This window comes from Bombina bombina, chromosome 6 (genome assembly GCF_027579735.1).
Source record: "Bombina bombina isolate aBomBom1 chromosome 6, aBomBom1.pri, whole genome shotgun sequence".
Lineage (NCBI taxonomy): Eukaryota > Metazoa > Chordata > Amphibia > Anura > Bombinatoridae > Bombina > Bombina bombina.
Genome location: NC_069504.1, coordinates 719,937,648 through 719,964,026, shown reverse-complemented (window position 1 = coordinate 719,964,026; position 26,379 = coordinate 719,937,648).

Here is a 26,379-nt window from a genome sequence, read left to right as displayed (position 1 = left end):
GAAAAAGTTTCTGGCAGAGAAACGAAACGTACGTAGAGAAGTTCTATTTTAATATTCACTGTCTCAGGGAGGCTACCAGGACTCAGATGTTGTGGGCACCTACTGGGTGAGCTGAGAGACATAGATTTGTATGTGTTTTATTATTTTATATATCACAATAAACGTGTTATACTCTTAACACTCGAGTGGTATCCCTTTCATGCTGGATTGTGGATTGCTGTGGGAAAGTGTAACAACCTCTCTGATTGGACAGGCTCTCCAGACGTCACGAAAGGAGGTGATCTGAGGAATAAACTTCATGGTTGTATACAACTAATGCGCATATCATACAGAATGATCCTATGAGTAATACCCAGGGAAGGGGGCTTTGATTACTGATATATACCAAATGGATTACACTTAGAGCGTGCTGCGCTTCTCTCTCTTCATATTTTTCAGCATTTTTTGTAAACGAGTCTTTGATGGGACTATGCTGAGAAGCTGCAACAGTAAAATAGAATGGATATAGAGGACCTTCACGACTACCTGTTTTTCAACATTACACCTTTAATTAAAGGGACATACTTATGAACATTTGCAAATACTTACAGTTTACATTATACATAGTTGATAAACATTATTTGCAAATTAGTATTGTATGATGTATATGTGAATACTATTTGCTGGTATTGTATTTGCACTGGGAATCAAGTGGTAGCGCACTATTTGCCTTTTATCTTTATCTCTATCGTTATCATTATATGATTGTTATTATGTGGTTGACGATGCCAAGGGTTAGTATTTTGGCCCCCCTCCACCCTATAGGGTGCTGTATTTGTGGTATGTCCACTGTATGGCCCATTATTCTGATAATTCTTATTACCCTGATAATTATGTTTATGAGTGGGATTCTTTGCATTGTAATAGTCATTACTATAATTGTTATTCTTATTTTTAGTGTGGTTTTGGACCACAGTCCCCTCTTTACCTATTTGCTGTTTGACCCTATTGAATGTATAAACTTCCCCTTTACTATAATCTTCCTCGTCATGCTTTATTTTTTTATTTTTATGAGCTATGATCTCAGATTGGAAATCATCCACTACTTTAATAGTTTCTGTGTTAAATTTAACGTTCTCAGGGTGTTCTTTAAATACGTCCAGCTCTTTTTGGATTGTATCAATTTCCAATCCAATCTCATCCACCAATTTCTGTCTGTGAGATATTAGGAGATCTAATAGATTGAATGAACACTCATCCAAAACGGAGTACCATTTTTCAAGTAGTTCTGGATTGTTTTTAAAACATCATGAATATGGTCTAGCACTCCCCGTCAATTAGAACAATACCTTAGTCCGTAACCCACTAGTCATTTGACACAAACAGGTGACGTAGGAGGGCGGTGTCTTGAGCTCCCATGGGGATTGGTAGCGACTTTCACACTAGCGGTCCAATTAGGTCCTTAGACCAGTGACCTACTAATCATTTATTTTTATACAACGTGTCCTTTGGGGATCCACACAAACACAGAAACTATGAGGTTTTCAATATGCGATTAACTATATAAGACGATTGGTTAAACACACTAATGCAGGTACGCAAAGTATATAGATTACATTGTATTCACAACTAACAACAACAGTATTGATTGTTACAATTGAGCGCCAGTATGTTTGCCACTATGTTACTAGAATTATCAGTTTAAATTTATTGTTTTATTAGAATAACTAGTTTAACTTTATCCATATTTTGGGAATGTACTAACATAATGCTGATATAAGTACTAAGTAGATCCAAAAATACACAGGTGTGACAACTTTTTACTAATGAGACAAAGGGTGCTCTGATTGGTCTTTACACTAATTGTAGGTGGAGGATTAATACATACTTTGTTTGGGTAGCGTAGCCCTATATAAGGGTCAAACTTATACCATGTTTTTATGCCCGATGAAACGGTGGATACCGTGAAACGTGTTGCATTGTTTTACTTGTGCACAATTTTAGCATGAGCTGTTTTTAATTATGCTTTTATTGTTTTATTAAACAAGTTTGGAAAGATTCATACAATAGCTCTCATTGCTGTGTGCATATTTTACTACGCTACCTTGGGAGGTTTTGACATAACCTCCCCTGTATCACTCTGGTTGTTTTTCTTGGGAGTGAAGCAGCACCTGAGCCCAGTCATCCATCTGGGGGTAACCGCACCGCTGTATCCAGTACATTGCCCTGGTTCAGCTAGCTGGTCTGCTGCTAAAAACCAGCCCGCCTCTATTGGCACAAGTGGGTGCCTTTACACCATGTGAGTACCCTGTGTTTTCCATGTTCTTATACCCAGCTGGTTATTGATTCACACATACGGCGCCTCTTTCCTTGTCGTTGTAACATTCGTTTAATGTAATAGTATTTCTAATGCTTTCTTTAAATGTAATATTTGATTCAAATTTTTTTAATAATTCGATTTGAATTATGCCATATTGGAATTAAAAAAAATGTAATCTATATATTTGTTATAATATTTCTAATGCTTTATTTAAATGTGATATTCGAATTATGCAATATTCAAAATAGAAACACTCAAATTGATATATTTGTTTCTATTATGTATCAATTTACTAGATTCCCTACCACATGAACCATTAAACTTCTGAATAGTATTTGTTAAATTGAATGTTACATTCGAAATTTCGAATGTGGATATTCGATCTAATTATGAACATTTGAAAACGAAAGTAACATTCAATTACAGATTTTTCATGGATTTGAATTCTTTTTAACATTCAATTTTCCAAAACAAATGTCCACAGGACTATTCATTCTACCAAACGAATTACACTTTTAGCACATTTGCCCATCTCTAGTGAGGATACGCTATTGTAATCTCACAGAAACATTCAGCAACCCTTTTAGCCTGAAAAAGTGCTGGAAAAAACAGCAGCCGATAGACTGTAATTGACTTTGGGGTTGGCAAACTAACGGCTAGATTTAGAGTTTTGTAGGTAAAGACCCGCGTAGCTAACGCTGCTTTTTTTTCCCAGCGCACCCTTTAAACAATGCTGGTATTGAAAGTTGTCTGAGGGGCTGCGTTAGGCTCAGAAAAGGGAGCGTTGAGCCTAATTTAGCTCCTCTTCAACCCTCAATACCAGCGTTGCTTACGGTATCGGTAAGCTGGAAAAACGTGCTCGTGCACGAAATCCCCATAGGAAACAATGGAGCAGTTTGGGCTGAAAAAAACCTAACACCTGCAAAAAAGCAGCGTTCAGTACCTAACGCAGCCCCATTGTTTCCTATGGGGAAACACTCTCTAAGTCTGCACCTAACACCCTAACATGAACCCCGAGTCTAAACACCCCTAACCTTACACTTATCAACCCCTAATCTGCCGCTCCGTACACCGCTGCAACCTACATTATCCCTATAAACCCCTAATGTGCTGCCCCTAACACCGCCAACACCTATATTATATTTATTAACCCCTAATCTGCCCCCCCAATGTCGCTGCCACCTTTCCTACGCTTATTAACCCCTAATCTGCCGACCGGACCTCGCCGCCACTATAATAAATGTATTAACCCCTAAACTGCCGCACTCCCGCCTCGCAAACACTAGAATAAATATTAACCCCTAATCTGCCCTCCCTAACATCGCCGCCACCTACCTACAATTATTAACCCCTAATCTCCCGCCCGCACCGTCGCCGCTACTATAATACAATTATTAACCCCTAAACCTAACTCTAACCCTAACACCCCCCTAACATAAATATAATTTAAAATAGACGAAATAATATTCCTAAAATTACATAAAATAATCCTATTTAAAACTAAATACTTACCTAGAAAATAAACCCTAATATAGCTACAATATAATTAATAATTACATTGTAGCTATTTTAGGATTTATATTTATTTTACAGGCAACTTTGTATTTATTTTAACTAGGTACAATAGCTATTAAATAGTTAATAACTATTTAATAGCTACCTAGTTAAAATAAGTACAAAATTACCTGTAAAATAATTCCTAACCTAAGTTACAAATACACCTAACACTACACTATCATTAAATTAATTAAATAAATTACCTACAATTAACTAACTTAAAATACAATAAAATAAACTATTCTATAATAAAAAAACAAACACTAAATTACAAAAAAATAAAAAAGAATTACAAGAAGTTTAAACTAATTACACCTAATCTAAGCCCCCTAATAAAATAAAAAATCCCCCCAAAATAAAAAAATGCCCTACCCTATTCTAAACTACCAAAGTAATAAGCTCTTTTACCAGCCCTTAAAAGGGCTTTTTGCGGGGCATTGCCCCAAAGTAATCAGCTCTTTTACCTGAAAATAAAAATACAATACCCCCCCCAACATTACAACCCACCACCCACATACCCCTACTCTAACCCACCCAAACCCCCCTTAAAAAAACCTATCGCTAACCCCCTGAAGATCATCCTACCTTGAGTCGTCTTCACCCAACCGAGCCGAATTCTTCATCCAAGGTGCGCAGAGGTGGTCCTTCAAGCGGGGCAAGAAGAGGTCCTCCATCCGGTAGAATTGTTCATCCAAGTGGCGTCAGCCAATCAGCCAATCAGATTGAAGTTCAATCCGATTGGCTGATCCAATCAGCCAATCGTATTGAGCTCGCATTCTATTGGCTGTTCCTATCGGCCAATAGAATGCAAGCTCAATACGATTGGCTGATTGGATCAGCCAATCGGATTGAACTTCAATCTGATTGGCTGATTGCATCAGCCAATCAGATTTTTTCTACCTTAATTCCGATTGGCTGATAGAATCCTATCAGCCAATCGGAATTGAAGGGACGACATCTTGGAACCTTCATTCGGCGGGAAGTCGTCGGTTGAAGAGGATGGCTCCGCGTCGGCTCCTTTGAAGATGGCTCCGCTCCGCTCCGGATGGATGGAGATTGAAAACGCTGCCTGGATGAACACTTCTACTGGATGGAGGACCTCTTCTTGCCCCACTTGGATGAAGACTTCTACCGGATTAAGGACCTCCTCTGCACACCTTGGATGAAGAATTCGGCTCGGCTGGGTGAAGACGACTCAAGGTAGGATGATCTTCAGGGGTTAGGGATAGTTTTTTTAAGGGGGGCTTGGGTGGGTTAGAGTAAGGGTATGTGGGTGGTGGGTTGTAATGTTGGGGGGGTATTGTATTTTTATTTTCAGGTAAAAGAGCTGATTACTTTGGGGCAATGCCCCGCAAAAAACCCTTTTAAGGGCTGGTAAAAGAGCTGATTACTTTGGTAGTTTAGAATAGGGTAGGACATTTTTTTATTTTGGGGGGATTTTTTATTTTATTAGCGGGCTTAGATTAGGTGTAATTAGTTTAAGCTTCTTGTAATTCTTTTTTATTTTTTGTAATTTAGTGTTTGTCTTTTTTTGTATTATAGAATAGTTTATTTTATTGTATTTTAAGTTAGCTAATTGTAGATAATTTATTTAATTAATTTAATGATAGTGTAGTGTTAGGTGTATTTGTAACTTAGGTTAGGATTTATTTTACAGGTAATTTTGTACTTATTTTAACTAGGTAGCTATTGAATAGTTATTAACTATTTAATAGCTATTGTACCTAGTTAAAATAAATACAAAGTTGCCTGTAAAATAAATATAAATCCTAAAATAGCTACAATGTAATTATTAATTATATTGTAGCTATATTAGGGTTTATTTTCTAGGTAAGTATTTAGTTTTAAATAGGATTATTTTATTTCATTTTAGGAATATTATTTTGTTTATTTTAAATTATGTTTATGTTAGGGGGGTGTTAGGGTTAGGGTTAGAGTTAGGTTTAGGGGTAAATCATTTTATTATAGTAGCGGCGACGGTGCGGGCGGGAGATTAGGGGTTAATAATTGTAGGTAGGTGGCGGCGATGTTAGGGAGGGCAGATTAGGGGTTAATAATATTTATTCTAGTGTTTGCGAGACGGAAGTGCGGGGGTTTAGGGGTTAATACATTTATTATAGTGGTGGCGAAGTCCGGTCGGCGGATTAGGGATTAATAAGTGTAGGTAAGGTGGCGGCGACATTGGGGGGGCAGATTAGGGGTTAATAAATATAATATAGGGGTCCGCGATGTTAGGGGCAGCAGATTAGGGGTTCATAGGGATAATGTAGGTGGCGGCGGTGTCTGGTCCGCAGATTAGGGGTTAAAATTTTTTATTAGAGTGGCAGCGATGTGGGGGGGCCTCGGTTTAGGGGTACATAGTTAGTTTATGGGTGTTAGTGTACTTTGTAGCACAGTAGTTAAGAGCTTTATATTCCGGCGTTAGCCCATAAAGCTCTTAACTACTGACTTTTTTTTGCGACTGGAGTCTTGTCGCTAGAGTCTCTACCGCTCACTTCTTCCAAGACTCCAAATACCAGTGTTAGGCAGATCCCATTGAAAAGATAGGATACGCAATTGGCGTAAGGGGATCTGCGGTAGCCTGGAGACACGGTGAGGAAGTGAGCGCTAGACCCTTTCCTGGCTGACTCTAAATACCAGCGGCCAAAAAAGCGTTAGGACCCCTTAGCGCTGCTTTTGACGGCTAACGCAGAACTCTACATCTAGCCGTAAGATTGCTTTATATGGCTATAGAATATGCACAAACTGCAAATTTAATACCAAAACTAAATTCCTGCTAATATTACTCACCTGCACAATGTAGAAACCTGCTGCTCATTTATTTCTAGGGGATAAAATTATTATTTTATAATGCTCTATGCAGTTGGTCAAAAGTAAACTTTTAACGGGGTATTCTGGTGTATTAATAAACAATTTATTTTACTAGAGAATTTGATTTTTAAACAAATTATGTTATTTTAGTACGTGTTTAAATCTTCAAAAGGGTTAAACATGTAGTCAAAGATACGCTTCTGTTCTGCTCCAGATTAGGATATGGGCAGTGATTGGCGCATACCCATGTATGCCTGTTGCTCATTTGCTCAACCACTGTATCCTTGCTAGAAAGGCACAGGAGCACAACTTTGGCCATATATTTAATGGAACAGTAAACACCTTGTAATTACTAGACAATGTTGTTGTCTTTCTGTAGAATAATATATCAATTAATTGTTAACATTTGTAAAACTGATTAATATATTGTCTGCTGAAATTGTTTTCCAATTACCTTATTTGGAGGAGTAACTCTCGACTTGAGTCTGCAGACAAAATAATGTTAGTATAAAGTGCTTTGCATTGCAGTTGTTTTTAGCTAAATCAAATTAGGGAAAGATATGCAGCAGTATTAGCCTTAAAAAAATAGGGTGTGTTTCAAGTTGTGAGAATTAAAAAATCCACAATTTCCAGAGATAAATTACATGAAAAGGGGGGAAAATAAATAATGAAAGTATATTGCAAAGTTGTTTATTTTGCCTTTTATATAAAAATCTAAATTTTTGCAGACTGAACACATAGTAAAAGGATTTATAAAAAATAAAATGTAATAATAAACTAGATAACCCATTTAACATAGAAAAGTCACAGAAACAAAATAGACTCTGACTCCGCTGTGTAAAGTGACAGTGCGCTACTTAAAGGGATAGTGTATTGGAAAACTGGTTTTCACTTAATGTGTTTCCAGTGACATTTAAAACCATTTGCGCAGTATAAAATTATGGTAAATTGTTATGTTTATTTAATAGCTGTTTTTTTTTCTCTTTGAAACCACAATCAATTAAAATGGGATGAACTTGCAGGGATTAACAGATCTAATTATCTTATTATTTTATACAAACAAATGTTTCCTTATTTTATTTCTGAGTTAAAAATTGAGCATTGGAATTGACAGCTTTTTAAATATTGTTTTTGTAGAGAGGTTCTCACTACCTCACAAATAATAAGATTTTTTTTCGCAATTTGGCTGCAATATTGAAGTAAAGCCATTCAGTTCTGTATAAGACTTTTGTAAGGCAAGGGCTACCTTAAATTTTATTCCAAGTGACGTGGTCATCTAACTAAAAAAACTCGTAAGTTATACAGTATATATGTAATGCTACACCCCTGAGGCACGATATGAGTCCTGCGTGCTCATAGGCCACATGTTTAGCAGTCTACATAAGTAAGAGATAGATTTCTCACACATCTACGATGGCAAACTCTTTCTTTTACTATGCAGACTTTGAAAATCCAGGCGGTCACCTCAAAATTAATTTGCGGTCCACTGGTAGACCGCGATCTACCTCTTGCCTACCCCTGAGATGGAGCATGCAATGTTAAGCAACTTTCTCATTTACTCCTATTATCAATTTTTCTTCATTCTCTCTGAATCTTTATTTGAAAAGCAGGAATGTAAGCTTATTTACTAGGTATGCATTCGCCATTGTTAATAAAGAACAACAAAAAAATAAAATAAACAAATTTAAAGTGATGGTAAACTCTCCCCTTTTTAATATCAGATCCAGAATGTTAGTGATATTTTAGATGGAGTTTCATTTATCAGTTGTAACAAAGATGCGCTATAACTTACTTTTTAATATAGATATGAAATCCAATCACCGCTCTAGCTAATGCAAAAGTGCCATATGGGGAGAGCGCTGAATGGAAAACAATTCATACGTTAGCTCATAGAAAAATTTACTTTTGAAGTGGGCGGCAGAGCGTGTGGTATTTGAATTTCATATCTATATTATAGTGCATATTTGTTATATCTGATGAATGAAACTCCACCTATAATATCACTCACATTCCGGATCTGATTTTAAAAAGGGGAGAGTTTAACATCACTTTAAAATGAAGGTAAAGTTACCTTGATGTCTATCTCAAATATTAATCTTAGATCAAAATTAATATGACTTTCATTCATGATTTATTTTAAAAATGATTGGATAAAAAGTTATAGCCGTTTTAACTCACTGTTTTCAACTCTGCAAAATCAACCTGTTTTTTTTTTTTTTTTTCTCTTGATCATGTTTTTCTAGCAGCCACTTGAAATTCTGGCTGTTAGGCGGCCGTCACTTCATGTCATCTGCCGACTTGATGATATGCGCATGCGCTACTCTTTATTTATTAATTTCTGAGTACACATTCGCTCCTGTTTCGAGCATGCGTGCTCCTTTTAGATGCGAGAGAGAGTTCAACTTTTTACGGCCGCCTCTAATACGGACAACACACTATGTCGTGCATGCGTACTCCTTTTAGATGTGAGAGAGAGTTCAACTTCTTACAGCCGCGGCCGCCTCTAATATGAACAACACACTTATTTAGAAGCTGCAACTTCTGGTGGCCCTAATGTTGAGTGGTGCAGCGTTCCGAAATGTGTACTAATTGTATGTTTATGTGAACAACTCGCCCCTTATATGACGGTGTTATGGGTAATATTTATTATAAAGAGTTTGCACAATGTGTACAATCAGCAAATCGCCGATTGACGCATGCGCAGTTTCACTGAGCCTCGTGAATGCGCTTATATAGACGTATATCTATACGTCAGACAAGGAAAGCAGGAAATAGTAGTTGGGAGGAGTCAGGCATCATAACGGTGGCTGTTTTATATATTGATAAAAAAGCTCTAAAAGAAAATATTTTAAAAAAAAACAACGATTAACTTATGTTAGCAGTAAATAATGCATTTATGAAACTTTACCTTCACTTTAAGTTTGTTTATTTATTTTTTGTTCTTTATTAATTGGTGACTGCATAACTAGTAAATATATAGGCTTTCCATGGGATTAACCTGCATCTTAATTGAGAAATAAAACCGGGAGATCCTAAAATTTAAAAGGAATATCCTCCATCTTAGGTATATATATATATATAACAAGAAAAGATCACTGAGGTGAAAAACTCCAGCTGTCAATAGACCAAGTGTTAAAAGTACAAAAGTAACTTTTATTAATATGCAGTAAAACAACATACAGAAAGTTAAAGAGGTGACTATATCACATCCAGAGGAACCACTAACAGCACATATCAAATATCCAACATGTTTTGTGCCATTACAGCACTTTGTCAGGGATCCATCTTAGGTATATATATATTAACTTTGGATTCAATATCAAATAGGCTGTACATTTAATAAAGGAACCACAATGGTTCCGAAAAGTCACACCTTTTAAATATTTTCTAAATTAATATGTTATATTAATGTAATATGTTACATTTTATACTTATGTTCCAGTGAGTGCCTTACTTATGATGGAATGTATGTATAGTATATATATATATATATATATATATATATATATATATATATATATATATATACACACACACAGAAAATAACATTTTATATATATGTTTGGCCATTTTCTTTGGGGTTAGTATCAGACAAAGTTAAAGCTCAAAAGACAGAGACAGAGAAACAGGTTACTATTGCACCTCTGCCAACAAATTTAACATTAACAATTATTCTGCTAGATCAACAGTAATATCTTGGAAAAAGACATTTACGAGAAAACCATAGCACACAGCACATTACACAGCTAGAATCAGTAAAAACTTCCCTCTGAAGAAAGCACACAGTAGCATCACAGCATGATCTAAACAGCAAGAACAAAGCACACAATCGCTGTACCAGCCTTCCAGTCAGACGTGCCACTACATAATAATATACATAAACTGCAAAGGCAGCAACAGTGCCAGTCTCCCCCTTACATATAAACACTGCCAATGTGCATGACATTAGTTCTTAGAAAAGATGTCAGTTGTGTTGTCATGGAAACAATTGCTATTTTGGATGTAATGCTTGAACAATATTTATACATTTTTGTTCTGTGTTCTGTTTTGTATTATTATTATACATAATTTTATATTGTACAATTGCACACACAATACATTAACATAAAGATACTGAATTTGTGTAAACAGCTGTATATATGAGCAAATCATCTGTTATAAAAATGCATCTACATGCACATACATGCACAGATATACACGCATAAACACACATACATAAACATTTTGCTACACACATAAACATACATACACAAACATTTGCATAAACATGCACAGACATATATATATATATATATATATATATATATATATATATATATATATATATATATATATACACACAAACATAAATAGACATACATATGCATACACACACAAACATACAAACACACAAGTATATACATATACACACATATACACATAAACACACATACATATAAATACACACACACACATACAAATATATACATACACACACATGTGCACACACACACACACACATACATATACATTTTGCTATACACATATACAAGCATACAAACACACAGTACATAAACACACACGCACACACATATATGCACACACATACACATAAACACACATATATGTATACACACAAAAATACAAACACACAAGTATATATATATATATATATATATATATACACACACAAATATACACAGACATATACACATAAACACATATACAAATATATAGATACACACACACATGCACACACATATGCACACATATACATATAGATTTTGATATACACATACACAAGCATACATACACATACATATATGCACACACATACACATAAACACACATATATATGCATACACACAAAAATACAAACACTTAAGTATATATATACATACACACATATGTATGCACACACATACATATACATACACACACATATATGCACACACATATATATAGATTTTGCTACACACATACACAAAAATACAAACACACAAATATATACATTCACACAAACATACAGATACATAAGCACACACACACATATACATTTTGCTACACACATACACATAAACACACAAATACATACATACACACACACACACACACATAAACACACAAATATATACATACACACACACACACATATGCATTTTGCTACACACATACACATAAACACACAAATATATACATACACACACACACATAAACACACAAATATATACATACACACACACATATACATTTTGCTACACACATACACATAAACACACAAATATATACATACACACACACACATATACATTTTGCTACACTCATACACATAAACACACAAATATATACATACACACACACACATATACATTTTGCTACACTCATACACATAAACACACAAATATATACATACACACACACACACACACATACATTTTGCTACACTCATACACATAAACACACAAATATATACATACACACACACACACATATACATTTTGCTACACTCATACACATAAACACACAAATACATACATACACACACACACACACACATAAACACACAAATATATACATACACACACATATACATTTTGCTACACTCATACACATAAACACACAAATATATACATACACACACACACATATACATTTTGCTACACTCATACACATAAACACACAAATATATACATACACACACACACATATACATTTTGCTACACTCATACACATAAACACACAAATATATACATACACACACACATATACATTTTGCTACACTCATACACATAAACACACAAATATATACATACACACACACACATATACATTTTGCTACACTCATACACATAAACACACAAATATATACATATACATTTTGCTACACTCATACACATAAACACACAAATATATACATACACACACACACATATACATTTTGCTACACTCATACACATAAACACACAAATATATACATACACACACACACATATACATTTTGCTACACACATACACACAAATATATACGTACACACACACATACACACACATAAGCACACACACATATACATTTTGCTACACCATACACATAAACACACAAATATATACATACACACACACACATATACATTTTGCTACACACATACACACAAATATATACATACACACACACATACACACACATAAGCACACACACATATACATTTTGCTACACCATACACATAAACACACAAATATATACATACACACACACACATATACATTTTGCTACACACATACACACAAATATATACATACACACACACATACACACACATAAGCACACACACATATACATTTTGCTACACCATACACATAAACACACAAATATATACATACACACACACACATATACATTTTGCTACACACATACACACAAATATATACATACACACACAAATTATGATATGATATAATTGAGGTAGTGGATGCTGACATAAAGGGAGATAGAAATTTAGAGTGAAACAGAGGAGGAGGGATCTGAGGTGTGAATTGGTAGATAATCGAGAATGTAATAAAAAGATTGGTGAAGTGTAGATAGGAATGAGTGAGACAAAAAGGAGGGACGAGATGAGCCGAGGGAGGAAGAATAAAGAACTATCAGATACAACTGAAGGCAGAGGCAGATAAGGTTGAGCAGTTGGTAGGCAAGTAAAGGGATACAAATATTAACAAGGTAGAAGAATATATTTGTAGACAGCTTTAATATTAGAATAGAGAGCAAAGTTTAAAATAGAGGGGAACTGAATTTGAAAATCAGGGATACCGAGATAATAGGAGAAAAATAAAAAGAAGCTGTCAGAAGAGGCATTCAAGGAAAAGGGTGAGAAAAGCTCAAGTGCAGAACAAAAAGAAATAAAGGGAAAAAAAACTGTGTGTGTGCAGGAAGATTAATAGGCAGAGAAGAGAAGGCAGAGAGAACAGACAAAGCGGAGATGTAAAGAGAGAGAGACAGAGGGAGGGGGCAGAAGAGAAAAAAATAGGAGAGAGAAGAGTAAAAAACAGAGGGAGAAAGAAAAGAAAGGAAAACCAAGGACGGGAGGGAGAAGAGTGAGGGATTAAGGGTGGAGAGAGAGAATAAAGGGGAGGGAGAGGCAGGGACAAAAAACAGAGACAGGAGGAAGGAGGGAGGGAGCAGGAAAGAGGCGGATGTGGAGGGAGGCAGTAGAAGAGTGCAGGATTAGCCCTGGGGGTCTATGTGGAGGTGTGAGGAGCCCCCCTGTACCCCGCAGCATGCATCTCTTCAGCATGATCTTCCTGCTGCTTATGTTACACGCCAGGATGGCTCAGGTAAGCAAACAGAAACAGGCAGCCCCTTGGCTCTATGGCTGTCCATGTACTGTGGTGCTGATGCTGGCCTGTGCGAGGAGGGGGAGAGGCTGCTGCTGACATTGACAAAAGAGCTGAGCTGGGGAGGGGATGGACAAGGGAGGTAGGTGTGTGTATGTTTGTACACACATATGTGTATACACTGGAGCATAGTGACTGTATCAATATATACATAGAGCTGTGTCTGTGTGAACACTGACATTACTCAGTGCAATGGGAATATCATATATATCAAAGCTGTTATTTAGCAAGCACAGATAGATAGATGGATAGATAGATAGATAGATAGATAGATAGATGATAGATAGATAACTGTTAAATATTGCTATTAAATAAAAGTCTGAATCATAATGCCATCTGTACATGATGTAGATTAATGTAAGAATGGTGTCATTGAAATGAATATGTGTAGCACGTTAAGATAATTCTATATAGCAGCAAATTAGAGATGCATTATTTAGTTTTAGTAACTAGTAATTGTAATGTAGTAATTGTTAAGAGATGTGTGCAGTACAACATAATCACTCTTCACACAACACTTCAAGATTATCTCAGTTTATGATCTGTGAAAGTATTGTTGGTGCCGGGCTACAATATTTATTTTGTACATAACTCAAATACTTGATATGCTTATATTTCTTTGCCTCTCACAGATTAATATGTATTAATAGTATTTTTGTTGTTTCTAAAGGTGTATAATGTGTGTCTGCCATACATTCTAGGTGTTCTTGATAATGAGCTTTTTAGCATGTTTGCATATTAAGCACAAACATATTCATGATGCATATTGTATAATTGCTAACATATGTAATGATGCATAGAATGTCATTTCTGCAGCACAAAAAGTGATGGTCATCTGAGTACATAGTTAATAAGTGGTGGCCTGACATTCTGCTGGGTATCAGTGATTATACTGATGATAAGTGTAATGCAAGCCGGTGCACAGATCCAAACCTCTTCTTTATTTAACTGATGAAAACCATATGGGTCTATGTGATAATGATGATCCTAATTAAATGTTTATTATTTAATACATGAATGTTTTAAGTATAAAAAATATTTTTTTGTGTTTTGTGATTGACTATAAATCCAGAATACAATGACATATTTGACATTTATAATGTGTGTACACTTATTTTTTTCTACCCAACTGAACATCAGTTAAAGGGTCATAAAACACTAAAGGGTTAAACACTAAGTAAAACTGCAGCTCTGGACCCACAAATTAGTGCTGGTACCGAGAGGAAACCATCGCTGATCCAATCAGCAACGCTAACCTCACAAATTCGAATATGCAACTACAGCTGCTGGTCCAGGGCGGCACTTCTACCGTGTGTTTAACTCCTTTGCAAGGGTTCAACACACAGTAGTGCAAAGTGAATAGACTTCAACTAACATTCTCTAATAAAGTACAGCATGCCATTTTTTTTACTATCGGCCCTTTAAATCAATTGAATAAACTATAAGTAAAGTATTGGATTCTGTTTTTACAGTGGAAGGCTACATTTAAGGAAAGCAGATAAGTTAAAACCAATGACTTCACAATGAAGTGGTACAGTTTTTGACTATATATCCTTGTCTTCCTCCAAAGTTGTGGTTAAATGCATTGAGAATGTGGATATAAAAATGATTAAGCCCAAATAAGCAGGACATTTTTCTAGTTGTTTCCCTATGCAAATGTTCAGTTGGCTCCGACAATGTGACAGCACTAAAAGCATTTTGAAGGATTGATATGTAACTGGCATCGAAACATATCAGAGCATGTTTGAGTCTAAAAGTGTATTACAACTTAATGCCTTAGTTACAGTTTAATATTTTCCATAAAATGAATTGAGGTTTCATCCTGTTTTCTTAGAGGTTATAGTAACTCTGTGTCTGTGTCTGCCTGTCTGTCTGTCTACATAAAACTTAATGGTTTTCAATTGATGCAGTATATTTTAATATAAGTTTATTTGAATAGAAAAAAAAATAACCATGTTTTAGATTTTATTATAAGTTATCAACAGGAGATAGTAACATAGGTTCAAGATTTTATTCCTACACATAATTACCAAGATTGGGCTATCTGCTGGAACCAAAGCAATAAGTGACTCCACCTGGACATTGATTTAGTCACTTACAATAAATGCCTATGTGGTGGTCAAAATCCAGATTAAAATCCTGGAATGATACTTAACATCCATATAAAAAGAAGTTCAAGATTTTGTTTTTTCATACTATTGGGCTAAGTATCCCCTATCTGTGGTCAGTTTGGTCACAATAATTCCTATATTTCAGACAACTGATCTGCTTAATTGTACATGTATATATATATATATATATATATATATATATATATATATTTGTGTGTGTGTGTGTGTGTGTATGTATGCCCCATTTTATTCTTTATTTTTTTAAAGAAAAGCACAAATAGATTACACTGGTTCATATGAACTGAGCCACCTGAGGGGGTGGGCCTTTATTAAATGGGTGTGGCCAAGCATCCCATCATCTTTAAAATTCACCAGCCCCCAGTGCATGTAGATAAACTCCATTTCTTACTTATCTATTGACATATCTTACTTTCCCAAGAAAATGTCCAGCCTGTTGGTGTATAGAAATTAAAATTAAAGTGTTTGTGTAAAAGCAGCAAAGGGCAAAGATCTTTTCTAGTCTTTGTCCTGGGACACAGTAGTTTCAAGTTACAACCCTACAAGAGTTAAAAATACAGTATATTACAAAAATAACATGCTGTAAATTGTAAACATATGAGGGTTAATCACATTAGTAAAATCCCAATCAGCATCCTTAATCATTGTAGTTTATGATCATATTGTGGTCGGTGAACCAATGAGGAGTGGCCTTTGCATGTAGCTAACAAGCACTGGCCTCTTATTGTTCAGTTGTTGAAAAATGATATTTTACCTATGGACTTAATGCATTTGCAGGTATTGGTTGTAAAACACATAGTGATCTAAGGTCTGTAATGCAAATATGTTGTAATGAATTAGAGCATAACGTTTGCTTTTGTATGCCCTTTTGGATGACAGTAAAGTCCAGACAGAACATGTAAAAAAGGTTCCAATTTAATTCTGTTATCTAACTCACTTAGTTCCTTTTCTTATCCTTTGTTTAAAAGCATACATAGGTAGGCTCAGGAGCAGCATTGCCCCAGTGGGAGCTAGCTGCTGATTGGTTCACCAGATGTATTCAGCTAGATTCCAGTAGTGTATTGTTGCTTCTTCGAGGATAACAAGGAAATTAAGCAATTTGATAAAATAATTAAATTGAAAAGTTGTTTTGTGTCCCTTTAATTATTTTAAACATTTTATACAACATTCTGCTTCACATTAATGGTTTATAATAACTAAATGCTGGTTTAAAAATATGATTAAAGGGACATAATGCTCATTATGCTAAAAAGCTGACAAGAAAATATCACCTGAGCATCTCTATTTAGATATTTTACCTCAAAATGTTTTCAGCTCACCAGAGTAAGTGCTGTGTAAACAGTTTTACTTCAGCTGCTGTCCAGCTGCAAGTTGAAAAAACAAACAAACAAACAAACAATAGCCAATTAGCATCAGCACTGCTGAGGTAGTGCTTTGCCTTTGCTGTGATCTCATGAGATTTCATAGAACTTACTTACTACTGAATAGGAAAATAACATGACTGTGTCTGCACATGACAGATGCACACTCTCTTGCAAGTCCTGGGACAGGCATCCTGACTGGCTGCTTAAAGTCTCTTTACAGTGGTGTGGAATACTTAGGAAATTTACGGTAAAATATCTTCCTTTTTTACATAGAGATGTTCAGGTGATATTTTCTAGTCAGCTTTTTACAGCTATGCTGCATTACTTTCATATGCTTTACATTTAGGTATCATGTCCCTTTAATAAATGTAAGCTTAAAGTAAGTGACCTTATGGTATGTTCCTGTAGTTGCTATGTACTTGAACTTATATAAGTCGAGGTTAATGCTAGTTCTCACAAGGTCATGGTAATTGCTGTAGGTAAAACCCTTTGTTATTCGCCACATAATCCCTTTTCTCACACTTAACATATGAACAGGGTTGACGGTAAATTGCTTGAGCGTATGACTGATTCATGTGTCTTCAGTGTGAAATTATAGTGGGTTTTTTTTACAATGTAATTACATTTTTTCCGTCGCAGAGAAACAGCATGAGCTTAGTGAGGCTGAATATTTTACCAGACAACAACAGATTATTTTCTAACAAATATATGTAACTGTATTTCTTTCAGTGACCAAAATAATTCAGATCTTTACATTTTTTCAAGAAGAATGTTTACTACTTATTAAGAGTCTGAATTTTATTATCATATTATCTAAAGAAAATGGATATATATTTTGGGCATAGGATACCCAAACTGAGGAATTTTGTACAATTCAGCCCATAGTGCTTGAAAAAGGAGTGTTTTTCAGGTATTGCAAATTAATCTGTTTTTTTACTGTTACCATTCTTGAAGTGCCACCTCCCAAGTACCACATAAAGAGATGTATCTGTTATATTTGAGATATGGGATAAAGCAACATTTTCACAATGTTTTGGTTTACTAAGAAATGTAAGTACAAAAAAACCCCAGAATTTATGTTTACCTGATAAATTTCTTTCTCCTACGGTGTATCCGGTCCACGGCTTCATCCTTACTTGTGGGATATTCTCAATCCCTACAGGAAGTGGCAAAGAGAGCACACAGCAGAGCTGTCCATATAGCTCCCCTCAGGCTCTGCCCCCCCAGCCGTTCGACCGACGGTTAGGAGAAAAAGGAGAACCATAGGGTGCAGTGGTGACTGTAGTTTACAAAAAATAAATTTAAACCTGACCAAAATGCCAGTGCGGGCCGTGGACCGGATACACCGTAGGAGAAAGAAATTTATCAGGTAAACATAAATTCTGTTTTCTCCTACATTGGTGTATCTGGTCCACGGCTTCATCCTTACTTGTGGGAACCAATACCAAAGCTTTAGGACACGGATGAAGGGAGGGAACAAGTCAGGTAACCTAAACGGAAGGCACCACTGCTTGCAAAACCTTTCTCCCAAAAATAGCCTCCGAAGAAGCAAAGTATCAAATTTTTAAAATTTGGCAAACGTATGCAGTGAAGACCAAGTCGCTGCCTTACAAATCTGTTCAACAGAAGCCTCATTCTTGAAAGCCCATGTGGAAGCCACAGCTCTAGTAGAGTGAGCTGTAATTCGTTCAGGAGGCTGCCTTCCAGCAGTCTCATAAGCCAACCGGACGATGCTTTTCAGCCACATCAAGATTGTGTAACAGACGTTCCTTGTTAGAAACTGGATTAGGACACAGAGAAGGAACAACTATTTCCTGGTTGATATTCTTATTGGAAACCACTTTTGGAAGAAAACCAGGTTTGGTACGTAAAACTACCTTATCTGTATGAAACACCAGATAGGGTGACTTACACTGCAAAGCAGACAATTCAGAAACTCTTCTAGCAGAAGAAATAGCTACTAAAAACAAAACTTTCCAAGATAGTAACTTAATATCTATGGAATGTAGAGGTTCAAACGGAACCCCTTGAAGAACTGAAAGAACTAAATTTAGACTCCATGGAGGAGCCACAGGTCTGTAGACAGGCTTGATTCTGACTAAAGCCTGTACAAACGCCTGAATATCTGGCATGGCTGCCAGACGCTTGTGTAACAAAACAGACAGAGCAGATATCTGTCCCTTTAAAGAACTAGCTGACAGACCTTTCTCCAATCCTTCTTGGAGAAAAGATAGTATCCTTGGAATCCTAATCTTACTCCATGAGTAACCCTTGGATTCGCACCAGCAAAGATATTTCCGCCATATTTTATGGTAAATTTTCCTGGTGACAGGCTTTCTAGCCTGGATCAGAGTATCTATAACTGATTCCGAAAACCCACGCTTAGCTAGAACCAAGCATTCAATGTCCAAGAAGTTAGTTGCAGAGAAACTAGGTTTGGATGTTCGAATGGACCTTGAATTAGAAGGTCCTGCCTCAAAGGCAGCTTCCATGGTGGAACCGATGACATATTCACCAGGTCTGCATACCAAGTCCTGCGTGGCTACGCAGGAGCTATCAGAATTACCGAAGCCTTCTCCTGTTTGATTCTGGCTACTAGCCGGGGGAGAAGTCGAAACGGTGGAAAGACATAAGCTAGATTGAACGACCAAGGCACTACTAAGGCATCTACCAATGTCGCCTTGGGATCCCTGGACCTGGACCCGTAACGTGTAACTTTGGAGTTCTGACGTGATGCCATCAGATCCAGATCTGGAATGCCCCATAGCTGGGTCAGCTGAGCAAAAACCTCCGGGTGGAGTTCCCACTCCCCCGGATGGAAAGTCTGACGAATTGCTGATAGATGGCAGGAGTGATCCTCTGCCCATTTGATGATCTTGGATACCTCTCTCATCGCCAGAGAACTCTTTGTTCCCCCCGATCATTGATGTACGCTACAGTCGTCATGTTGTCTGACTGAAATCTGATGAATTTGGCCTCCGCTAGTTGAGGCCATGCCTAGAGCACATTGAATATCGCTCTCAATTCCAAAATGTTTATCGGGAGAAGAGATTCTTCCCGAGACCATAGACCCTGAGCCTTCAGGGACTTCCAGACCGTGCCCCAGCCTAAGAGGCTGGCGTCGGTCGTGACAATGATCCACTCCGGTCTTCAGAAACTCATTCCCTGAGACAGGTGATCCTGAGACAACCACCAGAGGAGTGAGTCTCTGGTTTGCTGGTCCATCTGAATCTGGGGAGACAAATCTGCATAATCCTCATTCCATTGTTTGAGCATGCACAGTTGCAATGGTCTTAAATTAATTCGAGCAAAAGGAACCACGTCCATTGCTGCAACCATTAGTCCTATTACCTCCATGCACTGAGCTATGGAGGGTTGAGGAATGGATTGAAGAACTCGACAAGTGTTCAAAAGTTTTAATTTCCTGACCTCTGTCAGAAAGATTTTCATTTCTACCGAGTCTATTATTGTTCCCAGGAAGGGAACCCTTGTGAACGGGGACAGAGAACTTTTTTTCTATGTTCACCTTCTACCCGTGAGACCTTAGAAAGGCTAGAACAATGTCCGTATGAGCCCTTGCTTTGTGAAAGGACGACGCCTGTATTAAAATGTCATCTAGGTAAGGTGCTACTGCAATGCCCCTTGGCCTTAGCACCGCTACAAGGGACCCTAGCACCTTTGTGAAAATTCTGGGAGCAGTGGCCAATCCGAAGGGAAGAGCCACGAACTGGTAATGCTTGCCCAGAAAGACGAACCTCAGAAACTGATGGTGATCTTTGTGGATAGGAATATGCAGGTACGCATCCTTTAAGTCCACGGTAGTCATATATTGACCCTCCTGGATCATTGGTAAAATTGTCCGAATGGTTTCCATTTTGAATGATGGAACGCTGAGGAATTTGTTTAGGATCTTTAAATCCAGAATTGGCCTGAAAGTTCCTTCCTTTTTGGGAACTACAAACAGGTTTGAGTAAAATCCCAGTCCTTGTTCTGCTGTTGGAACTGGGTTTATCACTCCCATTTTTAAAAGGTCTTCTACGCAATGTAAGAATGCCTGTCTCTTTATCTGGTCTAAAGATAAGCAAGACATGTGGAACCTTCCCCTTGGAGGAAGGTCCTTGAATTCTAGAAGATACCCCTGAGAGACAATTTCTAGTGTAGGGGTCCGGAACATCTCTTGCCCAGACCTGAGCAAAGAGAGAAAGTCTGCCCCCTACTAGATCTGGTCCCGGATCGGGGGCTACCCCTTCATGCTGTCTTGGTAGCAGCAGCAGGCTTTTTGGCCTGTTTACCCTTGTTCCAGCCTTGCAATGGTTTCCATGCTGGTTTGGGCTGGGGTGCGTTACCCTCTTGCCTAGTGGCTGTAGAGGTAGAAGCCGGTCCGTTCCTGAAATTGCGAAAGGAACGAAAATTAGACTTATTTTTAGCTTTGAAAGGTCTATCCTGTGGAAGGGCATGGCCCTTTCCCCCAGTGATATCTGAAATAATTTCTTTCAACTCTGGCCCGAATAGGGTCTTACCCTTGAAAGGAATATTAAGCAATTTTGTTTTGGATGACACATCCGCCGACCACGATTTTAGCCAAAGCGCCCTACGCGCCACTATTGCGAAACCAGAATTTTTCGCCGCTAATTTAGCTAACTGAAAAGCGGCATCTGTAATGAAAGAATTAGCCAACTTCAGGGCGTGAATTCTATCCATGACTTCATCATAAGAAGTCTCCTTCTGGAGCGAGTTTTCTAATTCCTCAAACCAAAAAGCAGCTGCAGTGGTTACAGGAATAATGCAAGAAATTGGTTGAAGGAGAAAACCTTGTTGAACAAAAATTTTCTTAAGTAAACCTTCTAATTTTTTATCCATAGGATCTTTGAAAGCGCAACGGTCTTCTATTGGTATAGTTGTGCGCTTAGCTAGCGTTGAAACTGCCCCCTCTACCTTAGGGACTGTCTGCCACGCGTCCCTTCTGGGGTCAACAATGGGGAACATTTTCTTAAATATAGGAGGGGGAACAAAAGGTACACCTGGCTTCTCCCACTCCTTATTCACTATATCCGCCACCCTCTTAGGTATCGGAAACGCATCAGTGTGTACTGGGACCTCTAAGAATTTATCCATTTTACACAATTTTTCTGGGACCACCAAAGGGTCACAATCATCAAGAGTAGCTAGGACCTCCTTAAGTAGAGCGCGGAGGTGTTCAAGCTTACATTTAAATGCTATGGTATCAGGCTCTGCCTGCTGAGAAACTTTTCCTGTGTCAGAAATTTCTCCCTCAGACAGACCCTCCCTCACCGCCAAGTCAGATTGATGTGAGGGCACTACAGATAAATCATCCTCTGCTTCTGCTTGCTCATTTTCTGTATTTAAAACTGAGCAATCACGCTTCCTAGGAAAAGCTGGCAGTTTGGATAAAAATGCTGCGAGAGAATTATCCATTACTGCTGCTAACTGTTGCATAGTAATAGCAATTGGCGCGCTAGATGTACTGGGCATCGCTTGCGCGGGCATAGCTGGTGTTGACACAGAAGGAGAGGATAGTGTGCTATCCTCACTACCTTCAGCTAAAGAATCATCTTGGGCTATATCTTTAAGCGTGATTGTATGGTCCTTAAGCTGTTTGGACGCTATGGCACACTTCATACATAAATTTAATGGGGGAACCACCTTGGCCTTTGAACATGCAGAACATAGGTTATCTGAAGGGTCAGACATGTTTGACAGACTTAAACAAATCTTCAATGGAATAAAAATTATTTTTGACAAAAACGTTACTGTGTCTTTAAATAATAAAAGTGCACACTTTATTACTAAAACATCAAAAAACCATTAAATAAACATCCGATTTTAATGAAATTTTCACCACAGTGTCTTAATGCTTTGAAATGATTGCACACAAATTTTCAGACCAATTAACCCCTTAATGCCCAAACCTGAGCTAATAACAGCAATTAACCTGTTTAAAACACTACAGTACTATGCCACAGCTTCCACTGTGGCCTTTAACTTCATTAGGGATTATTTTAGTAGGAAATAAGCCTCTCTGGAGTCTTTTCTGATGCCTCTGGACTCCCCATGTGAAGCTGCATGAACTGCCTAAGCAAAACAACTGTGCAATTGAGGCCTGAAAATGAGGCCTCCTCCCTCTTCATTCCAGAGTGGAGGGGCCTTTCTGACTAGAATAGGTGTCCAAATAAGTGCCAGGCACAAAATAAAACCCCAAAAGTGTTTTAAAGTCTGAAAAAACACCTTATTTATAGTGAAAACATGCTAAAAAGCAATCGATTTAGCCCACAATAGTGTCAACCAGCATAGAGCCCTTAATATAAGCCATCATTTTATACAGAGTCTGAGAAAAATGGCTTACCTATCCCAGAGGGGATTGCTGACAGTCTTCTAGCATTACTAGGTCTTGTTAGAAAAATGACTGATCATACCTGAAGCAGTTAAGCCTGCAAACTGTTCCCCCCAACTGAAGTTCTCTGGTTTCAACAGTCCTGCGTGGGAACAGCATTGGATTTTAGTTACTGGTGCTAAAATCATATTCCTCTCTGCAGAAATCTTCATCACTTTCTGCTGCAGAGTAAATAGTACAAGCCGGCACTATTTTAAAATAATAAACTCTTGATAGAAGAATAAAAAACTACAACTAAACACCACATACTCTTTACCACCCCTGTGGAGATGCTACTAGTTAGAGTGGCAAAGAGAATGACTGGGGGGGCGGAGCCTGAGGGGAGCTATATGGACAGCTCTGCTGTGTGCTCTCTTTGCCACTTCCTGTAGGGATTGAGAATATCCCACAAGTAAGGATGAAGCCGTGGACCGGATACACCAATGTAGGAGAAATAGCAATATTTCCTCAGGTGTGCTTAGACACTTATTATATTATCATTATATTAGCAGCACAGTTTCAAACATAATATATATTAAATCACTAAACAGTGAAACATTACAGGCAGGGCCGCCACTAGAAATTTTGGGGCCCCTGACTTAACCATTGATCAGGCCCCCCCCCCCCCCCCTCCTTTGACATGTGAAATTTTGACCAAGTGACTAAAACGTATATGCACTTAAGTGTCTATTTAAACTTGGAAATGTTGTTAAGGTAGTAACATACACACACACACACAGGCATACTCATACACTTAAACACACACACATTCACACATAAGGATTCACATATAGACACTCTAGCAGACACGCAAAGAAAGACACTCAGACACAGACACCCAAACAGACACTCAGCACTTGTTTACATTGACCTGACAAGTAATGAGGTAAACTACAGTTTTGTAAAAAAAAAAAAGAGGAGATTTTAAAAAAAAAAAATGGAGTTCTGATTATCTTTTTGTAAAGGAAGATGCCAACTAAATGATGACAACAGCATGCAGTGGCTGAAAGGAAGGGCCCTGAACTGCCTAAACAATAATTTAAAGGTTAAATGGTGGATTGGTGACTTTCGGAAAGGTCTTGTTAGTCTCAAAGTCTGTAGAAAGATGTGAATAATCAGTAGTAAGGTCCTAAAAAGGAAAAGACAATGGACACACACACACAAACTCAAACTTGCACATACACCCAAAGAAACACTGACAGAGACAGCCTCAGAAAACACACAAAGACGAACACACACACACACACACACAGAGACACCCACAGAAAACACACAAATACATACACACACATAGAGACAACCACATAAAACAAAGAAAGACATACATACACACACCCTCACTGAGACATCCACAGAAAACACACAAATACATACACACACCCTCACAGAGACACCCACAGAAAACACACACCCTCACAGAGACATCCACAGAAAACACAGACATACACACCCACCCTCACAGAGGCATCCACAGAAAACATAGAAATACACACCCACGCTCACAGAGGTATCCAGAGAAAATACACAAAGACAAACATACACACACCCTCACAGAGCCACCCATAGAAAAAGCTAAAAGACATATGCACACACCCCCACAGACATCCACAGAAAATGCACAAAGACATACACACCCACCCTCACAGAGAGACCCACAGAAAAAAAATACATACACACTCATAGAGACACAAACCAAAGCACAAAGACATAAACACAGACACCCACAGAAATACTCACAGGAGGAAACATTTATGCACCTTGCATCCCCTAAATCAATGATAAAAAAAAATTGCAGCAATTAAGATCACTTTTTAAAGAATAATTTTTGTAAATATGCAAACAAAAATAATTCTGTGAATTCAAAATTGTACATTAATGATCTGGGTAGATGGCTAGATGAAGAAAAGTACTTTTAAAAGGTTGACATATGTTTGTTTTTCCCCATTTTCCCCAACCAAGAGCACCACTTCAAATATAGTGTACAAATGTTCCCATCTGTCAAATGTACTTATGGATTTTGAAAATGCTGTACTCTATATGGTCTTGGTGGAACCATAAGCTGTGCTACTCATACCATTAGATCTGGTTAAATGCAGGATTTAAGCTTGTTGGTATGTATTTCAAAATTAAGTCAACTGTAGTGTAAACTGAACAGTTTTAAGTTAACCTGTCTCATTTCAAACACTGAGCAATCTTAGTATGAGAGTATAACATTTTATGCAGATGTAAAAATCTTAGATAAAATGCCTCCTTGCATCTGGAAAGTCCTTGCATAAAGGGGCAGTAAACTGGCATGTTATATATATATATATATATATATATATATATATATATATATATATATATATGGAAAAACAAGATGTAGAGAAGCGCACAAGAAAGGCACCCCTAGTGAAGCCTGTTGTGTATAGGTATATTCAGCAATTCAAGTAAAATCAAACCACTCACATGATTCAATCT